At 41.3% G+C, this 18,023-nt stretch overlaps 1 protein-coding gene across 1 annotated transcript in view; it reads right to left on the bottom strand.

Moving 5' to 3' along the window:
- Window positions 1–18,023, bottom strand: part of LOC124256799 (D(2) dopamine receptor-like) — a 515,592-nt gene that overhangs the window by 193,536 nt on the left and 304,033 nt on the right. Inside the window, exon 3 of the mRNA XM_046690756.1 lies at window positions 225–300. The gene's annotated coding sequence lies outside the window, so the exon portion shown is untranslated. The remainder of the gene's footprint in view (window positions 1–224; window positions 301–18,023) is intronic.

The raw sequence follows: 18,023 nt of genomic DNA, 5'->3' as shown, positions 1-18,023 counted from the left end.
GCTAGTAGAAGCAGCCGTACATACCCATACACACGCATACACGTCGTCATATGAGCGAAATATTCTCAAGCACGACGTTAAACCCAATTTCACCTCACCTCATATTACAGCCAATATACCATCCCACGACAGTGTATATCTAATCATAAGAAAACATCGAGTGTTCTTTAAATTATTTGAGTAGCATAATTGTAAAGGACGTACAAAGCGAATCTAAGACTTACCGTACTCCATGTTCCCGTCTATGAAAGCAATGTTAATTCCACCTGCACACACCGGGCAGAATCCTCAGCATTAAGCCTGTAATATAATAAAAGCTGATAAGCAAACATAGATACATTTTGTTGATTAAAACATATATTTGTTTCCAATTTCAAGCCGAATAGAGCCTAAAGTTCGATAAACATGAAATATTTAGCAGGACAGGACAAAAGGAAACATTATTTTAGGTTTCATTTGTATAATTAAATTCCTCTGGGCGGTATTGGCAGTATTTGACTGACGATGGAAGTGTATGTTTGATTATGTTGTAAGTGTACTGTTACCTGGGCAACAATGATGCTTCAGTAGATGTATAGGTGATAAGGACACATGATGGACATTTCAATCAGGTGTTATGTTTAACTGAAACCTCGGTCTATTTCAGGACCTGTTCATCATCATCATCATCATCATCATCAGTAGCATCATCACCACCACAACATCATCATCATCATCATCATCATCATCATCACCACCACCACCATCATCATCAGTAGCATCATAGCCACCACAACTATCATCATCATCATCATCATCATCAGTAGCATCATCACCACCAAAACTATCATCATCACCACCACCACCACCACCATCATCAGTAGCATCATCACCACCACAACTATCATCATCATCATCATCATCAGTAGCATCAGTAGCATCATCACCCCACAACTCTCATTATCATCATCATCGTCGTCGTCGTCAGTAGCATTATCATCACCACCACCATCATCATCATCATTTTCATCACCATTAGGATCATTATCATCAGTAGCACCATCAAGATCATCATCAATAGCATCATCGTCACCACCACCACCATAATCATTATCATCGTCGTCATCATCATCAACCCCATCAATACGTAAGAATTATTTTTGATCATCTTGATTTTTATAACACCATAGACACTGCCATCTTCTTTGTTATCAGCATCGTTATTTCAAAAAATGTGATGATCAAATTCTAAACCGCTTTAATGGGTATCTGCTCCTCCTCATAAACATCAGCACCCGAAGCACTGCAACCCTTTGAAATACACACACATTGATACGAAAAAGTTGAAACGGTGCACATGCCATTAGTTAGATATAACTCACGAGTGAGTGAGTGAGTGAGTGATCGAATGAAGGAGCGCGCGAAACCACTCCCGCTTTTCCAGCGACCGTAACACCAGAATGCATTTTTCAGAAAAACATTCCCTCCAACATAAAACAAAATCACCACAACATATTGCGTGGCAGAATCCCTGTTAACTCCCCTCCCACAGTTTACAGAAGCAGCCAGGTGATCACGTAATGCTTTTACAAACCAGCTTCGCCTTTCAATGTTCGTGTTTTACGTCCTGGTAGGTCTCTTTATGCTACGGACCCTAATAAACGGACATCAAGAATTCAACAGTCTCGTGTGCTTTCGGAATCTCCCCATTACGACATGGAAGAAAATTATATACATTAACCAATGTTTTTTTGCTGCTTTTTTTCCTGCAAATGTCATCCTTCTTTGTTCGGCTATGATTTGCTAAAAGGAACTTCCATGATCTGGAATCAGTGGGATATGAGTCCCTCAAATAGTCTGCTGAATTCGCCCCCTGGTATTCGCGAGGCCAGCAAGGCCATAAAGACTCCCATACGACCCGATCAATCACTTCCAGCGCATTATGTTTGGAATAACAGAAGCATAATTATTCACATCCTGCTTACCACCCGGTGTCAGGGGATCGGGAAGCTGCTGAAGAAAGTGCATGCCGATGTTACGTTGGTTCTTTGAATCAATGACAGTTTGGTAATATATTGATTCTATAAAGATATAATGATGATATACTATAAGTAATGGGAAAATGATATCACTTCAAAGGGATGGAGCTGTGATGATTCTATAAAGTAACGGTAGTTAGATATCATAGTGATTCTATACAGTTATAACAATGATATGAGTAATTGTTTGTTATTGTTGTGAAATTGAAATAGTGAACAAAGAATATGATAATATAACAGTAATGGTAGATTGATATTGTCCTGATTCTATGAAATGTAATGATAAAACAGTAATGGTACAAAATGTAGGTTGATATTGTATTGATTCAATAAAATATGATAATAAAACGGTAATGGTAGGTTGATATTATATTGATCCTATAGAATATGATAATAAAACAGTAATGGTAGGTTGATATTATATTGATCCTATAGAATATGATAATAAAACAGTAATGGTAGGTAGATATTATATTGATCCTATAGAATATGATAATAAAACGGTAATGGTAGGTTGATATTATATTGATCCTATAGAATATGATAATAAAACAGTAATGGTAGGTAGATATTATATTGATCCTACAGAATATGATAAAAAAACAGTAATGGTAGGTTGATGTTATATTCACCCTATAGAATATGATAATAAAACAGCAATGGTACAAAATGTAGGTTGATATTATATTGATTCAATAAAATATGATAATAAAACAGTAATGGTAGGTTGATATTATTTTGATCCTATAGAATATGATAATAAAACGGTAATGGTAGGTTGATATTATATTGATCCTATAGAATATGATAATAAAACAGTAATGGTAGGTTGATATTGTATTTATCCTATAGAATATGATAATAAAACAGTAATGGTAGGTTGATATTATATTGATTCTATAAAATATGACAATAAAACGGTAATGGTAGGTTGATATTATATTGATTCTATAGAATATGATAATAAAACAGTAATGGTAGGTTGATATTATATTGATCCCATAGAATATGATAATAAAACGGTAATGGTAGGTTGATGTTGTATTCATCCTATAAAATATTATAATAAAACGGTAATGGTAGGTCTATTCAATAATGATTCTATAAAGTGAGGTAATAGTATAATTCTATCAAAAAGCAATAATGATGTAAGTAAAGGTAGGATAAAATGGAAGTTATAAAGTAACGACAGGGTTGTGTTATTTTAGTTATAAGGTAACGGTAGGGTTGTGTTACTAGGTTATTAAATAACGGTAGGGTTGTGTTACTAGGTTATTAAATAACGGTAGGGTTGTGTTATTAGGTTGAAAAGTAACAGTAAGATTGTATTATTAACTTTTAAGGTAACGGTAGGTTATTAGCTTCTATGTAACAGTAGGATGATAGCAATTCTACTTATATTGGTACCAATACCCTAACACACAATCAGAGCGAATAGTGGTTCACTTTCGTCGCCTCCTAAGACAAACCATATCAAAATCTTCTCGGTGAGGCAAAGTTTGGGGCGATTGATTTCCGATATCTTTCCCCGAGTCTAGGTGAGCTATCATAACCCAAGTAAAATTGACGTTATTACAAGCATATCAAACACATAGACACACTAACACGTAAGCACACACACTTATACACACATAGGAACACACACACACACCATTTGTACAGACCTGATATGCTCCTTGCAGCTCCTTTCAATTTGAACCGCTTGGTAATGTCATTAAACCTTTTAAAAACTTAAGTTACGAGTCTTTAGACTATTTCTCCGAGTTTTCAGGGGGTATAAATCAAATTAATTAGATGAGGAAATCTTGGAGAAAACGATCCTTGAAGACTCGTTCAAGCAGCCTTCTCAAAGTTGAATTATGCATTGCGATCTTCAATGTACGGTGGAGCACAAGGGCCACCTCGCTCTAACGGGATTTCTATCAAAGTGTCGCGCTGCATCCCAGAGACACACACGAGGTGAGGTGAGGTGAGGTGAAATTGGGTTTTACGTCGTGCTTGAGAATATTTCGCTCATATGACGACGTGCATGCGTTGTCTGTGTATGTGCGGCTGCTTGTACTAGCCCAGACTGACGCTGGTTTTATAGAGCTAGCCCACTGAGATACCATGCCGCAGTGAAGCAGGAATACCCCACTCAGACACATTATACTGACTCCGAGCCGACCAGTCCTTGTTGTACCCATTAATGCCGAGCGCCAGGCAGGGACCAACAAGTACCATATTTTAACGTCTTTTGGTATGACGCGGCCAGGGATCGAACCCGCGACCTTCCGCTCTCCGGGCGGACGCTCTAACCACTACACCACGGAGGCGGTCTCAGAGACACACGAACAGCTATCATGCGTATACATTGCAGCATGAATGAATGAGATTGGTTCAAAAGCATTGAAAGAGTTTCAGTTATCTCCCAGCATGTCAGACTGATGTTGAAGGGGGGGGGGGGTATTGGATGTATATTCTTGATTGCTACCACTTTGGTGACAAGTGAGTGACTATGGTTTTACGCCGCGTTTAGCAATATTCAAGCAATATCATTGCGGGGGACACCAGAAATAGGCTTCACAAATTGTGCCCGTGTGGAGTGAGTGAATATAGTTTTACGCCGCGTTAAGCAATATTCAAGCAATATCACGGCGGGGCACACCAGAAATAGGCTTCAAGCACTGTAGACATGTGGGGAATCGAACCCGGTGCATTGGCGTGACAAGCGAACGCTTTAACCACTAGGCCACCCCATCGCTCCTCCCTTCATGGGGATAATGTTTGAAGCCCTCCTTGGCATTGGTGGAATATGGTTCATCATTAATGAATGTTCGTTCTCTCAATACTTTGGGGGTTGATTTCTACCTGGGATTCGCACACACACTCTCGCAGTAAGGCACCAAATGTTGTAAACAATCAACTCGCCAACACAAGTCAGCGATCTATCGTTCCTTGGTTGGTTGGTTAACGCCGCGGTGGTCTGTAAATAATCGAGCCTGGACCAGACAATCCAGTGATCAACAGCATGAACATCAATCTACGCAACTGGAATACGATGACATGTGTCAACCAGGTCAGCGAGCCTGACCACCCGATCATGTTAGTCGCCTCTTACGACAAGCATGGGTAACTGAAGATCAGTTCTAACTCGGATCTTCACGTGTGAGCGATCTATCCTTCTCAGTGAAAATGGAAGTCCGTGGTACTTGTCTACATCACCTACTTTCTGTACTCCCGATAAGTTGGCTCGATTCCCGTGGCCGAAGGGTAAAGGCCTTTCGAAATTAACAGTTGTCAAATCGCGGATTTCGTGTGCCTAACTCGGAGACTGTGGTTCGAATTCCGAGTGATGACTCAAAACAGATTAGAACTGAAATAACTAGAATTCATTTAAAATTGATTCATAATATTAAGCATGCCATAAACCTGTGATCGGGGGTGGGTGAAACTCCCACGACAAGTACTAGAATATGTACATTACCGGGGAAAGAATTCCAAACATAACATGTGACATTTAAGCTCTTTCTAATACGTTTCACTAAAACCCAGCAGCAGCAGAAACTCAAACTCCAGACCAAATACATTCAATAATATTCTGTACGAATAAACAAAAATATCAAAGCCAGCGAAAAGGGACCGACATTGGATCCCGTTGCATTGACATTTCTGGAAATAGAAAAGTACACCCACCAACGGAGCTAGGTCCAGACATGGCGGATATACAGGCAATTCCATTCAGCAAACAAGACCAAACAAGAGATCTCAACCAATATCCAAAGCCAAAATGGCAAGCCAATAAGATACAGGCAAGATCGGCAGATGAAAATACGAAATGCAACCCCAAACCTAGGGCTGCGCAGTATAACCGATTTACCGGTATTTACAGGATGAGACATGAAAACGATACGTATTGCGATACGCTGATCGAAACCGGTATTTTGACTTCCATTCGGAAAACTTCGTAACGCTCGGAAATCTTCGGTATTTCCTTGTTTCATTTGTGCCAAATAATATTTACATTTTTATTTGTCATGATTAAAAGTTTTATGAAAGCTTAATCAAGCATAGTGATTTTGTTGTGTTCATGCCTTATAAATCAAGCATTGACTCGATTATAAGTATTTTTTTGTTTAAAAATACTTCTTGCAATATAGTGCAATACATATCGCAATATATGCTTTCGCATCGCAATATGAAAATTCTCTGCAATACCCACCCCTACCCAAACCATACAAACCCTTATGCTCAAATGTAAGAAAAGCTGAACACCTGCCACAAAAAGCACTCTGACCAAGTATGTCCAGCCAATGCTTACTTGTTGCCGGAATGTCAAGACCATGGCCAAGGTCGAACTCAGTGAAAACAACAGGAATTGCAGTTAGATCCGCTGATACACATAAGTCTGTACAAGAGGCAGGTCAGTCGAAATTGCTGAGGTAGATGGCGGTCTTGTAAACACTTACAGCAACAGCACTGGTTGTATCAGTATGGCTGGGATAAGCAAGGTAGACTCAACGGTCGTTCAGGAGAAAGTACACACTTGGTGTTATGGATTTATGTTCCGCAAAATAGGGAAATATGTTGAAAAGTGGTTTGGTTGTGACTTAAATGTCACAAACATCGTGCCAGTGTTGCCAAAACACCACAGGTAATCCCCACAGTGTTGAACCTGGGCTATCATGAAAGTCACAATCAGGTGTACACTTTTCAAAATATTTTCGTCGGATTTTTTAACGCATCAAACACACTTTAGATAAGGAACGGTGTGGTAGCCTCTTGGTTAAAGTGGATGGGTTCGATTCAAGACATGGGTACAATGTGTGAAGCCCATTTCTGGTGTCCCCCGCCGTGATAGTGCTGAATATTGCTAAAAGCGGCGTAAAACTAAACTCACTCACACTCAGTCACTTCAGATAAGGCATTATCAGAATAGGGAGAGGAGTTCTAAGATAATTACTTCGTGAAGAATGATTTTTATAAAGCTTAAGTTTTTAAATATGTGGAAAGTTAATACGATGTTTGTCTTCAGCAAATATTCAATTTCATATGTTTCCTATTATATTTCATTAAATTTAATCTGTATTTCGTTGGCTTTTTGAACTTGAAAGTTGTGAGAGTTAGTGCCAACATGCAATTTGTTCAATGCTTTTAAGAAGATTTCGGTATGTCAACAGTCAAATCGAATACATCAAACCAAAATATGGATATATACATACGGATAAAATGAAATTCACATTCTGTATGAACAAATAAAAGAAGAGAGCTGTTTGATATTTCATTGAGATAAAACCGTTGTTTTGAATCCAATTGCACTGAATCATGGCACTTCCATTTTCTGGGTTAAGTTTCCAATTAACTCAATGCCCACGTCCCAGAGAGGGCGATCAGGGAGATTTCAGCTCCAGAATCTGCTATTTTTAAAATTGATTTTAAAACTTAAAAAAATACGGTGCAATTTAAGGGCCATCGCCATACAGATCGCGATCGCTGTGACCGTGCCCCGATAGCCTGTGGTATAGACGTGAAGAACAGCAACGTGAACACTCATTAAATGCTCAGAACGAAACTGACCACCTGATCAACTGATTAAGGCCAATACTGATGAATTGACCAGCAGATCAACAGAAGCACTGACAAGTTAATCGATCAACACAAATTATGATCATATTGTGAACTGATCAACTGACCACATCCTAGACTGATCAGTCAAGCAACAGACAAACAATTGTCCTGACAAGAAGTGTATGTGATAAACAACACTACTGACCACCTATAGAACTGACCAAAGTGAGTGAGTGAGTGTGGTTTTACGCCGCTTTTAGCAATTATCAGGAATATCACGGCGGGGGTCACTAGAAATGGGCTTCACACATTGTACCCATGTGGGGAATCGAACTCTGGTCTTCGGTGTGACGAGCGAACGCTTTAACCATTATAGTCCCTCACCCACCCACCCACCCCACCCCCACCCCAACACACACCCTTTAACTGACCAAACTGATAACTAAATCAGCTGGTCAAAACAATTACCTGAACAACAATAGGTCACGTTGACCATCGCAAATTATTGATCCTCAATATTGACGACAAACTTTCCGAGAGTCAGTTTCAAATGCCATGGCACGATTTGGGCACAGTGTGTTGCTCGTATCGCAGTCGGTATTTATTTCCGAGAATCCCACTTGCTACGGTTTTCGCTCATGTGTAGTTTCCGGTAAAAGAAGTCCACACCACCATACCTTTGAAATCAATACGCGAGAGAAAAGAGTCCTAACAGATCTGGAAGTACTATACGGCACATCTTTCAGCTTTTAATTCCATTCGTCAAACGTCTCCCAACGCTTCCACAGATGCAATGAAAATACCCATGTTTTTCTACAAGATTTTATTTGGAGGCTGCTCCCTGCCGACCCAATGAAAACACAACCCCTCCCATGAAACCTATCTCAGCCGCCGAGGCAAATGACACTGATGAAATTTCATCATCTCTTTCAATTTTTTTGGCCTTCCTCTATTTAGCCCTTAGATTGCATTTTGGTGGCGGTCGGCTTTCATCTTTGTTGCAATAAAAGCTAGGTCCTTGTGAAATTTTCAGGAAAAACTCGTGATTGAAGTCGTTTTTTTCCTAAGAAGAGCTTAGTCATGATAGAGGTGGTGGATTCTTTAAGGTAGTGTTGATGCTTCAACACGACAGAAGAAAACACAATATTATCTTTTCTCTCTCTTAGCTTCGGGCTTTAATAATACTGACCAAATGCCTTTCTTTGTGTTGAACAGCACTTGTAGTAGCAGTTCTGTCAATACGGTGAATTCGGATTGTGTTTGTTCGTTCAATGGCAGCCTTGCTTTGGAGCTGCGCAAGTGTCATGCGCATGCGCAGTGGGATAGCGCACTGTTTCGAAGAGGCTGGTGTATAAGATGTAAAGGTTCTCCCCGAGCACCCAGATGGTGAGCTGATGAGCTGATGAGCTGATGAGCTGTTATACTGAAAAGGTGGCGAAAACGTTGAACCCTGGGTGTTGTGATAGTGAAGGAGTGGGGTTTGGTCGAGTGATTGAGATGGATGAACGAGGCAAAACACGCCTATGCAGCTGTGGAAGATGCTGGCGAGGTGTTCTAGCAACCTGAGTTGAATTTTACGCCGCCTTGAAGATAATTTGAAAAAATATCACGGCGTTTCAATTTGATGTCAGTGATCATCCTGAAGTGATGGAGTTGTCAGAGACGTTTACGATGCTGACACTCCTTAAGACACAATCGGGACGAATGGGGATTCGAACAAGCTGTCAAAGGTTTTGGGTCTAAGGGACGCAACTCCTGAGAATTGCAACTTGATCATGCTACTTCCCCACCGACCCCCACACCCCCAAGGTCGAACCGTAGCGACGGATCCTGTTTACTTGGTTGAGTGAGTGAGTTGGGTTCTACGCTGCATTATCACGGTGGAAGACACCAGAAATGGGCTCCACGCACTGTTCCCATGTTTGGAAGCGAACCGGGTATTTGGCATGACGAGCGTACGCTTTAACCACTAGGCTACCCCACCGCCCCGACTGAGAATTTACATACAGCCCAGTCACATTGGGAATCATCAATGATGGTCTTCACATGTTGGACCCCAGGAATCGGTGCCGGAAGAATGCTTAAACCAGAAGATTCATCAATTAAACTATTATCAATATACCGAACATTATTATCGGGTCGTCAAAATCTCAATCTAACACGTGTGGTGTTGCACTGGATATAAATCATATATGTACATGTAAGACTAAAAATATGATCAAAAGTGCCACTGAGCCGTTAAAACATTCCCACACTACTATGCCCTAAGCTGGATTTCTCAGCAAAACCATAAGAATACAAACAAGCAACATAAAAATGAAATAAATAAATAAAAATAAAAAATGAATACAACGCAGACCCGTTTTTCTGGGACATATTCGGTTATGAATAAAATCAATTTGTAAGTTAAACTATAATGGCTTTATTTCTTAAGTCAAAATTCAATTGAAAAAATATTTATTTAATTCTTTTTTTTTTCTTTTAATTTCCTGTAGTCTTATATGTGAAAATCCTGCGAGCAATATCAGGGGAAATATGTTCACATTGGACAAATGTTGCTTAACATACAAATGTATTTCTTAATTTAAACTTCAATTGAAAAACATGCGAGCAATATCAAAGGAAATATGTTCACATTGGACAAATTTTGTTTAACTTACAAATGTAGGTTTCTGTGCGAAGGCATAAGTGAGAGAGAATTATCTTAGGAATCAAAAGCAGCCCCGTTTTTCGGGGACACATTCGGTTATGAATAAAATCAATTTGTAAGCTAAACTATGGCTTTTTTTTTCTGAATTCAAAATTCAATTGGAAAATATTTATTTAATCCTGTTTTTCTGTGCGAGGGCATAAGTGAGAGAGAATTATCTTAGGTGAGGAAGATATCGATAGATTGTTCCGGTTGTCGACAGTCTGTAAGGCATCGCCACCATGGTTCCCTGTTGGTTGACCAAACGCGCGTGGAGAAATTATATGAGCTGAGTTAGTAGACTTGTTATAGTTTTAGGAGAGTCTGTCTTCGTGTAACGAACAGTATGCCAGTTTTGTTGAAGGTTTTGTGAGTCAATCCCTCGGTAAGCGCCGCACTCAACAGTATTCCAGCTGTATGGCAGCAGTCTGTAAATAATCGTGTCTGGATCAGCCAATCCAGTGATTGATATCATGAGCATATCCGAAACTTGGATACGATGACATGTGTCAACCCAATCAGCGAGCCTGACCACCCGATCCCGTTAGTCGCCTCTTACGACAAGCATGGGTTACTGAAGATTAATTCTAACCCGGATCTTCACGGGTCCTTTGCCAAAACACCAACTGTATACTTTCTTTTGTACGTCAGTTTAGTTGGTTAATAATTGACCACAGACTGAATGGACCTTACCGATAGACACTCTACCCACTACCCTACCGAGGCAGTCTTGATGGAGTGTTCGCCTCATCTAAGGTGTTCGCCCTCTGATGAACGCCACCAAGGTTCAACACATCTCGGAGACACCAACGAGCACTGCAAATTGCAACGTCTTCGACCTCAGGGGCAGTTTGCCCATAAAGTTATCGCAGCCTATACAGACATACATCCAAGGGCGACAAGTTTACAAATAATCCCCAAAACAATTTGTACATCGCTGTCCCATCGGATCGCCGAGAACTTTGTCCCAGGCCTTAGGTCGAACACCAGACCTCAAGGGTAGGCGGGGAGCTTAGCGAAGTTGTTTGTAGCGCGGGAGGTTATAGCAGAATCGCGTGTTTATTGCTGCGGAATTTACGGACGTAATGGCGTATACAACGACAATGGCTTTTCGTCTCCCTGGGGAGAGTCGGTCGGCGAGAGCAATTAGAAAAACCACGATACCTTTGATCGCGAAGGTCCAGTGTTAATCGCATAATTAGTACATACCGTTGAGGATATCTTCTAATGTTAGTGAGATTTTGAAATATTAAATCTGACATTTGCACTTTTCCTATTTCAAAGGCCGGCACTGGACCGTGTGTAGGGCAGATGTGATTAAGAAGTCCCTCAATAAATCGAGGCAGTGGCTCGGATAGGATTTCTAAGGAGCCCCGCACCAAAGTTGTATGCCTTTGAGATTAATACTGCTGTGGCACAATGGGATCAGACTGGCTGTATAGACTCGTTCCAGTGAAATGGTGAACGCAGGTTATTTTCTAGTGGTCATCGTTTCTTTTGATCACCGGTGTGTTGGTAGAGCCGATAGAGAAGATTTATTTCAAAATTGACAGCGTGCTGAATCTACTCATTGAGTGTCTCTTGCCTCTGTTTTCTGTAGACCGGTATTATCTGATTTTCCGATTCAGCGATAAAAGCGTTTTTAACAAAATCACTCCTCGTTCAGGTTTTCTTTATATTACGATGTTAGTTTTACAAATGTTTAATTCATTTTATTAATTAATGCCTGTGTTCTTGTCAGTCTCGATGAAGCTTGAGTGACGGGTGAGTTAAAGTTAACTCAAGACGTGGAACGCCATGTAGCGTCTGGGTTTGCTTGTTTGTTGTAGCAGTGAGTGAGTGAGTGAGTTTAGTTTTACGCCGCACTCAGCAATATTCCAGCTATATGGCGACGGTCTGTAAATAATCGGGTCTTGACCAGACAATCCAGTGATCAACAGCATGAGCATCGATCTGCGCAATTGGGAACCGATGACATGTGTCAACCAAGTCAGCGAGCCTGACCACCCGATCCCGTTAGTCGCCTTTTACGACAAGCATAGTCGCCTTTTATGACAAGAATGGGTTGCTGAAGACCTATTCTACCCCCGGATCTTCACGGGTCTTGTTGTAGCAGTGTTCCAGGTTAATGACATGACCGCAGTGGGTAAATAATCGAATCTGGACAAGATAATCCAGAGATCAACATCATGAGCATTGATTTGCGCAATTGGTGCACGGTGACACGCATCAACCAGGTAAGCGAATCTGACCACCCGAATGCTCACTCTATTGCTGAGTGAGTGAGTTAAGATTTTATGTCACATCGGCAATATTTCAGCCATACAGTGACTATATTTTAAGATGAATACAAACTGAAGTTTAAATGAATATATGATTTATGAAGGGAATTGTAGATACTTGCAGATAATTATAGAGAACTGTATCAGTGAATTGAACAAGTCAGCGAGCCTGACTACCCGACTGTATTATTCATATGAGTGAGTGAGTATGGTTTTACGCCGCTTTTAGCAATATTCCAGCAATATCACGGCGGGGGACACCACAAATGGGCTTCACACATTGTGCCCATGTGGGGAATCGAACCCGGGTCTTCGGCGTGACGAGCGCTCACTCTATTGCTGAGTGCGGGTTAAACTAAAACGAAAATATCAAACAAAAATATACTACCCATCAAAAGTTAAGGCTCACTAGTTAGTGTATATGTAGCCACTTACTTCAGTCAACTGTTCTAAACTTGATTTTGCAAAATATTCCGTTCATTTTATAGGTACTGTTTACACATGAACTAATGTATTGTAAAACAAATCCGTAACGTTTAAAAGATTATTGTCATGAGTTCAGTAAATGATGAAAATCAGTAAAAATTGACGAATTCTTAACAAAACATTACAGGAAAACGCTGCTGTTCACATGAACAATATTTGCACATGCTTTTTAGCAATTTGATGCATGATCCTCGTAAATTCATCTGCATTAAGTTTGCAGTTGGTTCCCCAAGTTACTGGAGAAATTCATCTTCGATGTAACCATATATATATATACATAACATATAGTGAGTGCTCTAGGTGAGTCTAAACTTTTGATGGGTAGTATATATATTTGAAAGACAGTTGAAAATATTTTATGATGGACAAGGAGTTTGACGCGACAATGCCCGAATTAAAAGAACAATTACTTGACTGTGCATGTGATGCGTGAGTCTATTATTAGCGGAATATAATTGATTGTGGATTGGAACAACATTCATTAGCATGATGCTGACAGATAAGGGAATACTACCGCGGAACCTGGTAGTGCCAAGGGACACAACTCCGCAAAGTGAATAGATATTTAACTGAAAAGTCCCCGAGCCTCCTCGAACATGATGCTTAGTTATTATATTTTTAAATATTGCTAAAATGGCAGAAATCATACAAATATAGCACACACGCACGTACACGTACGCGCACGCACTAGCACGCACGCACACACAATCACCCGTAATCCTTCCCCAATACTATTTTCGTTTAATGTGGTTCTCTGGAGCACATACTGGCTTCGTTGTCCCAGACGTCAGAGTCACTCCGAAGGCCCGGGTTCGATTCCCCGCATAGGTAAAATGTGTGAGGCCCATTTCTGGTGTCCCCCGCCGTGATATTGCTGGAATATTGCTAAAAGCGGCGTAAAATCAAACTCACTCACTCACTCACTCAGACGTCAGACCTAGCTATGCAACGTTATCTCCCTTTGCGATGGCAGGATAGAGTGCCCAAATAATTTCGAAGCTTCTAAGAGGCCCTCCTCCAATATTGATCTTGTAGTCGTGACGTAACTCAAATACTGCTCATACCATAGGTTTCTTTAACAAAATCTTTTGCACACTTTTTCATTTATCTGATCTCTACCTCTTTTCTTCACCAAATCCCGGCACGTTCCTTGAACGTGCTAAAAAACTAAAATAACGGAAGTAAACAAAATGTAAAAAATACAAGCTTGTCTGCTTTGAAGAAGGGTAGCATCTACAAAACGAATTTTCTACGTGAAATACCAATTTCCTCCTTCCATTCATCAAAGAAGCGAGCATCAGATCGAACCCTTTGAAAAGTTAAGTATAGAGCAGTAATACATAATACATCATAACTATCGATCCCCTTGGCGTCGCCTTGTTAGCGCTAACTATAGAGACGAGCAACACCATCAACGATTTTCAACAACGCTCACGTTTATACGAGATCTACAGCATTACATACAAACACCCCATGACCGCTTATCCGTTACCCCAGTCAAGAAAACATTACCCCAATTTACTCTTGCGCAGTCAGTGAGTTTGGTTTTACATCGCTTTTAGCAATATTCCAGCAATATCACGGCGGGGGACACCAGAAATGGGCTTCACGCATCGTACCCATGTGGGGAATCGAACCCGGGTCATAAACGTGACGAGCGCACGCTTTAACCACTAGGCAATCCCATCGCCTGATTTTTTTACAGGAGTAGTCAAACTTGATAATGCTGAATGGACGACTAACTAGAGACTTTATGGCCTGGATATTTGAATTTTGTTTGCGTAATATGTACATATCTGTCACAGAAAATCCCTGCATCCGGGAAGAAGTTTCTGCGTACGCTGGTTCTAATCGTCTACAATTCTGAGTTCTGAATACATCATTTGATGTATTTGGAAACGATGTGTACTTAACGCGTTTCATTTTGGCCGATGTATTGATTGATGTGTCGATGAAGGATGTCAGATTTGATCATTCAGAAACAAACATGGCCGTTAAAGATCTTGTTCCTATTGTCATTCCGTGACAGTGCATTATTAAGTCAGTCCTCTGTATGGCTTTAAAACGAGTGGGTGGAATAAGGATGAATCCATCATCATCAGAAACAGTTGTATTATCTTGAACACTAATGAAACCGCCTCCGTGGTGTAGTAGTTAGAGAGTCCGCCCGAAGAGCGGAAGGTCGCGGGTTCAATCCCTGGCCGCGTCATACTAAAAGACGTTAAAACAAGGTACTTGTTAGCCCCTGCCTGACGCTCGGCATTAATGGGTACAACAAGGACTGGTCGGCTCGGAGTCAGTATAATGTGTCTGAGTGGGGTACTCATGCTTCACTGCGGCATGGTATCTCAGTGACCTAGCACTATAAAACCAGCTTCAGTCTGGGCTAGTACAAGCAGGCGCACATACACATACACACGCATGCACGTCGTCATATGAGCGAAATATTCGTAAGTACGACAGTAAAACCCATTTCACCTCACCTTACGTACCGCATTCCGTGACTGTGATTAAAGCCAGCTCTTTGTATGGCGAGTGGGTGGAAATAGGGATGAATCCGTCATCAGCACAAGCACTTGTATCAAAACCGCCTGGTCGCAAGAACTGGAGATAGGTGGTGTTGTGTACAGTTAAATCTTTTATCAGGATAGTGCTAGCGTTGAATTGTCCGGATAAAACAGTGTCTATGAAACAGAGCATTGTGAATCTGTAGGTCCGGTGTTTGTAAGCGACGGTTCTGATAAACGAGGTAAAGAGAACGGGTTTCTTCACTACCGTGGTTCGGGTTAACAGGGTCATGAAAAGTGGGTTTCTATACTACCGTGGTTCGGGTTAACAGGGTCATGAAAAGTGGGTTTCTATATTACCCTGGTTCGGATTTACGGGGTCAAGAAAAATGGGTTACTTTTTATACTACCGTGGTTTGGGTTAACCGGGTCGAGAAAAATGGGTTTCTATATTACCCTGGTTCAGATTAACGGGGTCAAGAAAAATGGGTTTCTAGACTACTGTGTTCGGATTAACGGGGTCAAGAAAAAAGAGTTTCTGGACTACCGGGATCAGGTTTCTCGAATTTCTGTATGCTTCTTGGCTCAGTTTTGTGATATGGTTTTTACATTAGTGCCACACAAAATTACGACAGTCTTATTGTTAAGATCACTCGTGACACAAGGTCGTTGGGGTCAATAAGTCAAGGTCAGACCGCCAGGGATTCGCCCTTCCGACGTGATTACCCCAAAACAGGCTTTAATAAATCGACAGTGTAATCTATGCCACCCATCTGAATTGTTTCTCAGGAACCCGTAGATTACCTCTGATCTGTCTTATTCTGAAATCCTAACAGGTATCCCGTTGAGAATATGAAGGGAATTATCCCCAAAAGCGAAAATGTTCAAGTCGATTGAAACAGGTCCATTGAAACAAGGTTTGGTCCAAACAGCTGGCAAACAATCAGCAAACAGGTCCATGTCTCGTCTCTCTGTCCATTCTGCATACCAACAACCTTTGCTACAAGTGAGTGAGTGAGTGAGTTTAGTTTTACGCTGCAGCTATATGGCGGCGGTCTGTAAACAATCGAGTCTGGACCACACAACCCAGTGATCAACAGCATGAGCATCGATCTGCACAATTGGGAACCGATGACATGTGTCAACCAAGTCAGCGAGCCTGACCAACCGATCCCGTTAGTCGCCTCTTACAAGCATAGTCGCCTTTTGTGGCAAGAATGGGTTGCAATATTCCAGCAATATTACGACGGGGGGACACCAGAAATGGGCTTCAGACATTGTACTCTTGTAATAATAATAATTAATACAAAAATCTCATTTCACCACACCTACATAAGCCTATATATGACATATACAAATGTAGAGTATGGCGTTCAACGGAGTCTGGCGGAGGTGATTCCGGGTTCGATTCTCAGATTACGGTTCTTGGTCTGTCTACACCATATCGTGATTGGTGGCTTTACCGAAATGGTAACATCAGGGAGGTCTGTCGAAAACCAGCACACGTAATATGTAATCAAGGGACCTAACTCGATCAGACACAAGGCCAGTGTACCCCAATCGAGTCAGTAGAACGCTCATTGTCTCTGACATTTCGACGACAGGAAAATCTTGAACTTGAAATCAAAATATACAGAAGGATTTTACATCTCCTCGTTAACTAACAGACACGTTGACCCTTTGTATCTGTTTGAGCGAGATAGGACTGACTGACTGACTGAGTTTGGTTTTACGCCGCTTTTAGAAATATTTCAGCAGCATCACGGCGGGGGACACCAGAAATAGGCTTCACACATTGTACCCATGTGGGGATTCGAACCCGGGTCTTCGGCGTGACGAGCCAACGCTTTAACCACTAGGCTACCCCAACGCCCCGAGCGAGATAGGAAACATATGACAGTTGGGTTGACGGTTTGATGGGCGGTGATGCATTGACTGAAGAACTCTGATGGATTGTTGTTGATGGTTGATGGGATGTTGATGGTTTGTTGATGGACGGGTTGACTGATTGTTGATGCATGTTTGATGGAAGCTTGATGGATGGTTGATGGGCGGTGACGGATGGTTGTGGGCGGGTGATGGGAGGTTGATGGATGGTTGATAAATGCATGTTGATGGATGGCTGATGGATGGATTGATGGGTGGGTGATAGGTGGTTGAAGAATGGTTGATGGTTGGTTTCACTAAAAGGCTGATAGAAATGAGATGAGTGCATGGTTGATAGACGGGTGATAGATAAGTGATGAATGGATGAAAGATGGGCTGAAGAACGGATGGTGGATGGGTTGATGGACGGGTTGATTGTCGGGTTGACTGATGGTTGGTGGACGGGTTGATTGTTGGGTTGATTGATGGTTGGTGGACGGGTTGGATGAATGGTTGATGGCTGGTTTAACTAATGGTTTATAGAAGCGAGATGGGTGGTTCATAAGCGGGTGACGGACAGTTGGCAGATGGTTGATAGACGGATGATAGATGGTAGATAACTGTCTGA

Source organism: Haliotis rubra, unplaced genomic scaffold (assembly GCF_003918875.1).
Source record: "Haliotis rubra isolate DU_JTF1 unplaced genomic scaffold, ASM391887v1 Scf64, whole genome shotgun sequence".
Classification (NCBI taxonomy): domain Eukaryota; kingdom Metazoa; phylum Mollusca; class Gastropoda; order Lepetellida; family Haliotidae; genus Haliotis; species Haliotis rubra.
This window is presented reverse-complemented; position numbering and strand designations above follow the sequence as displayed.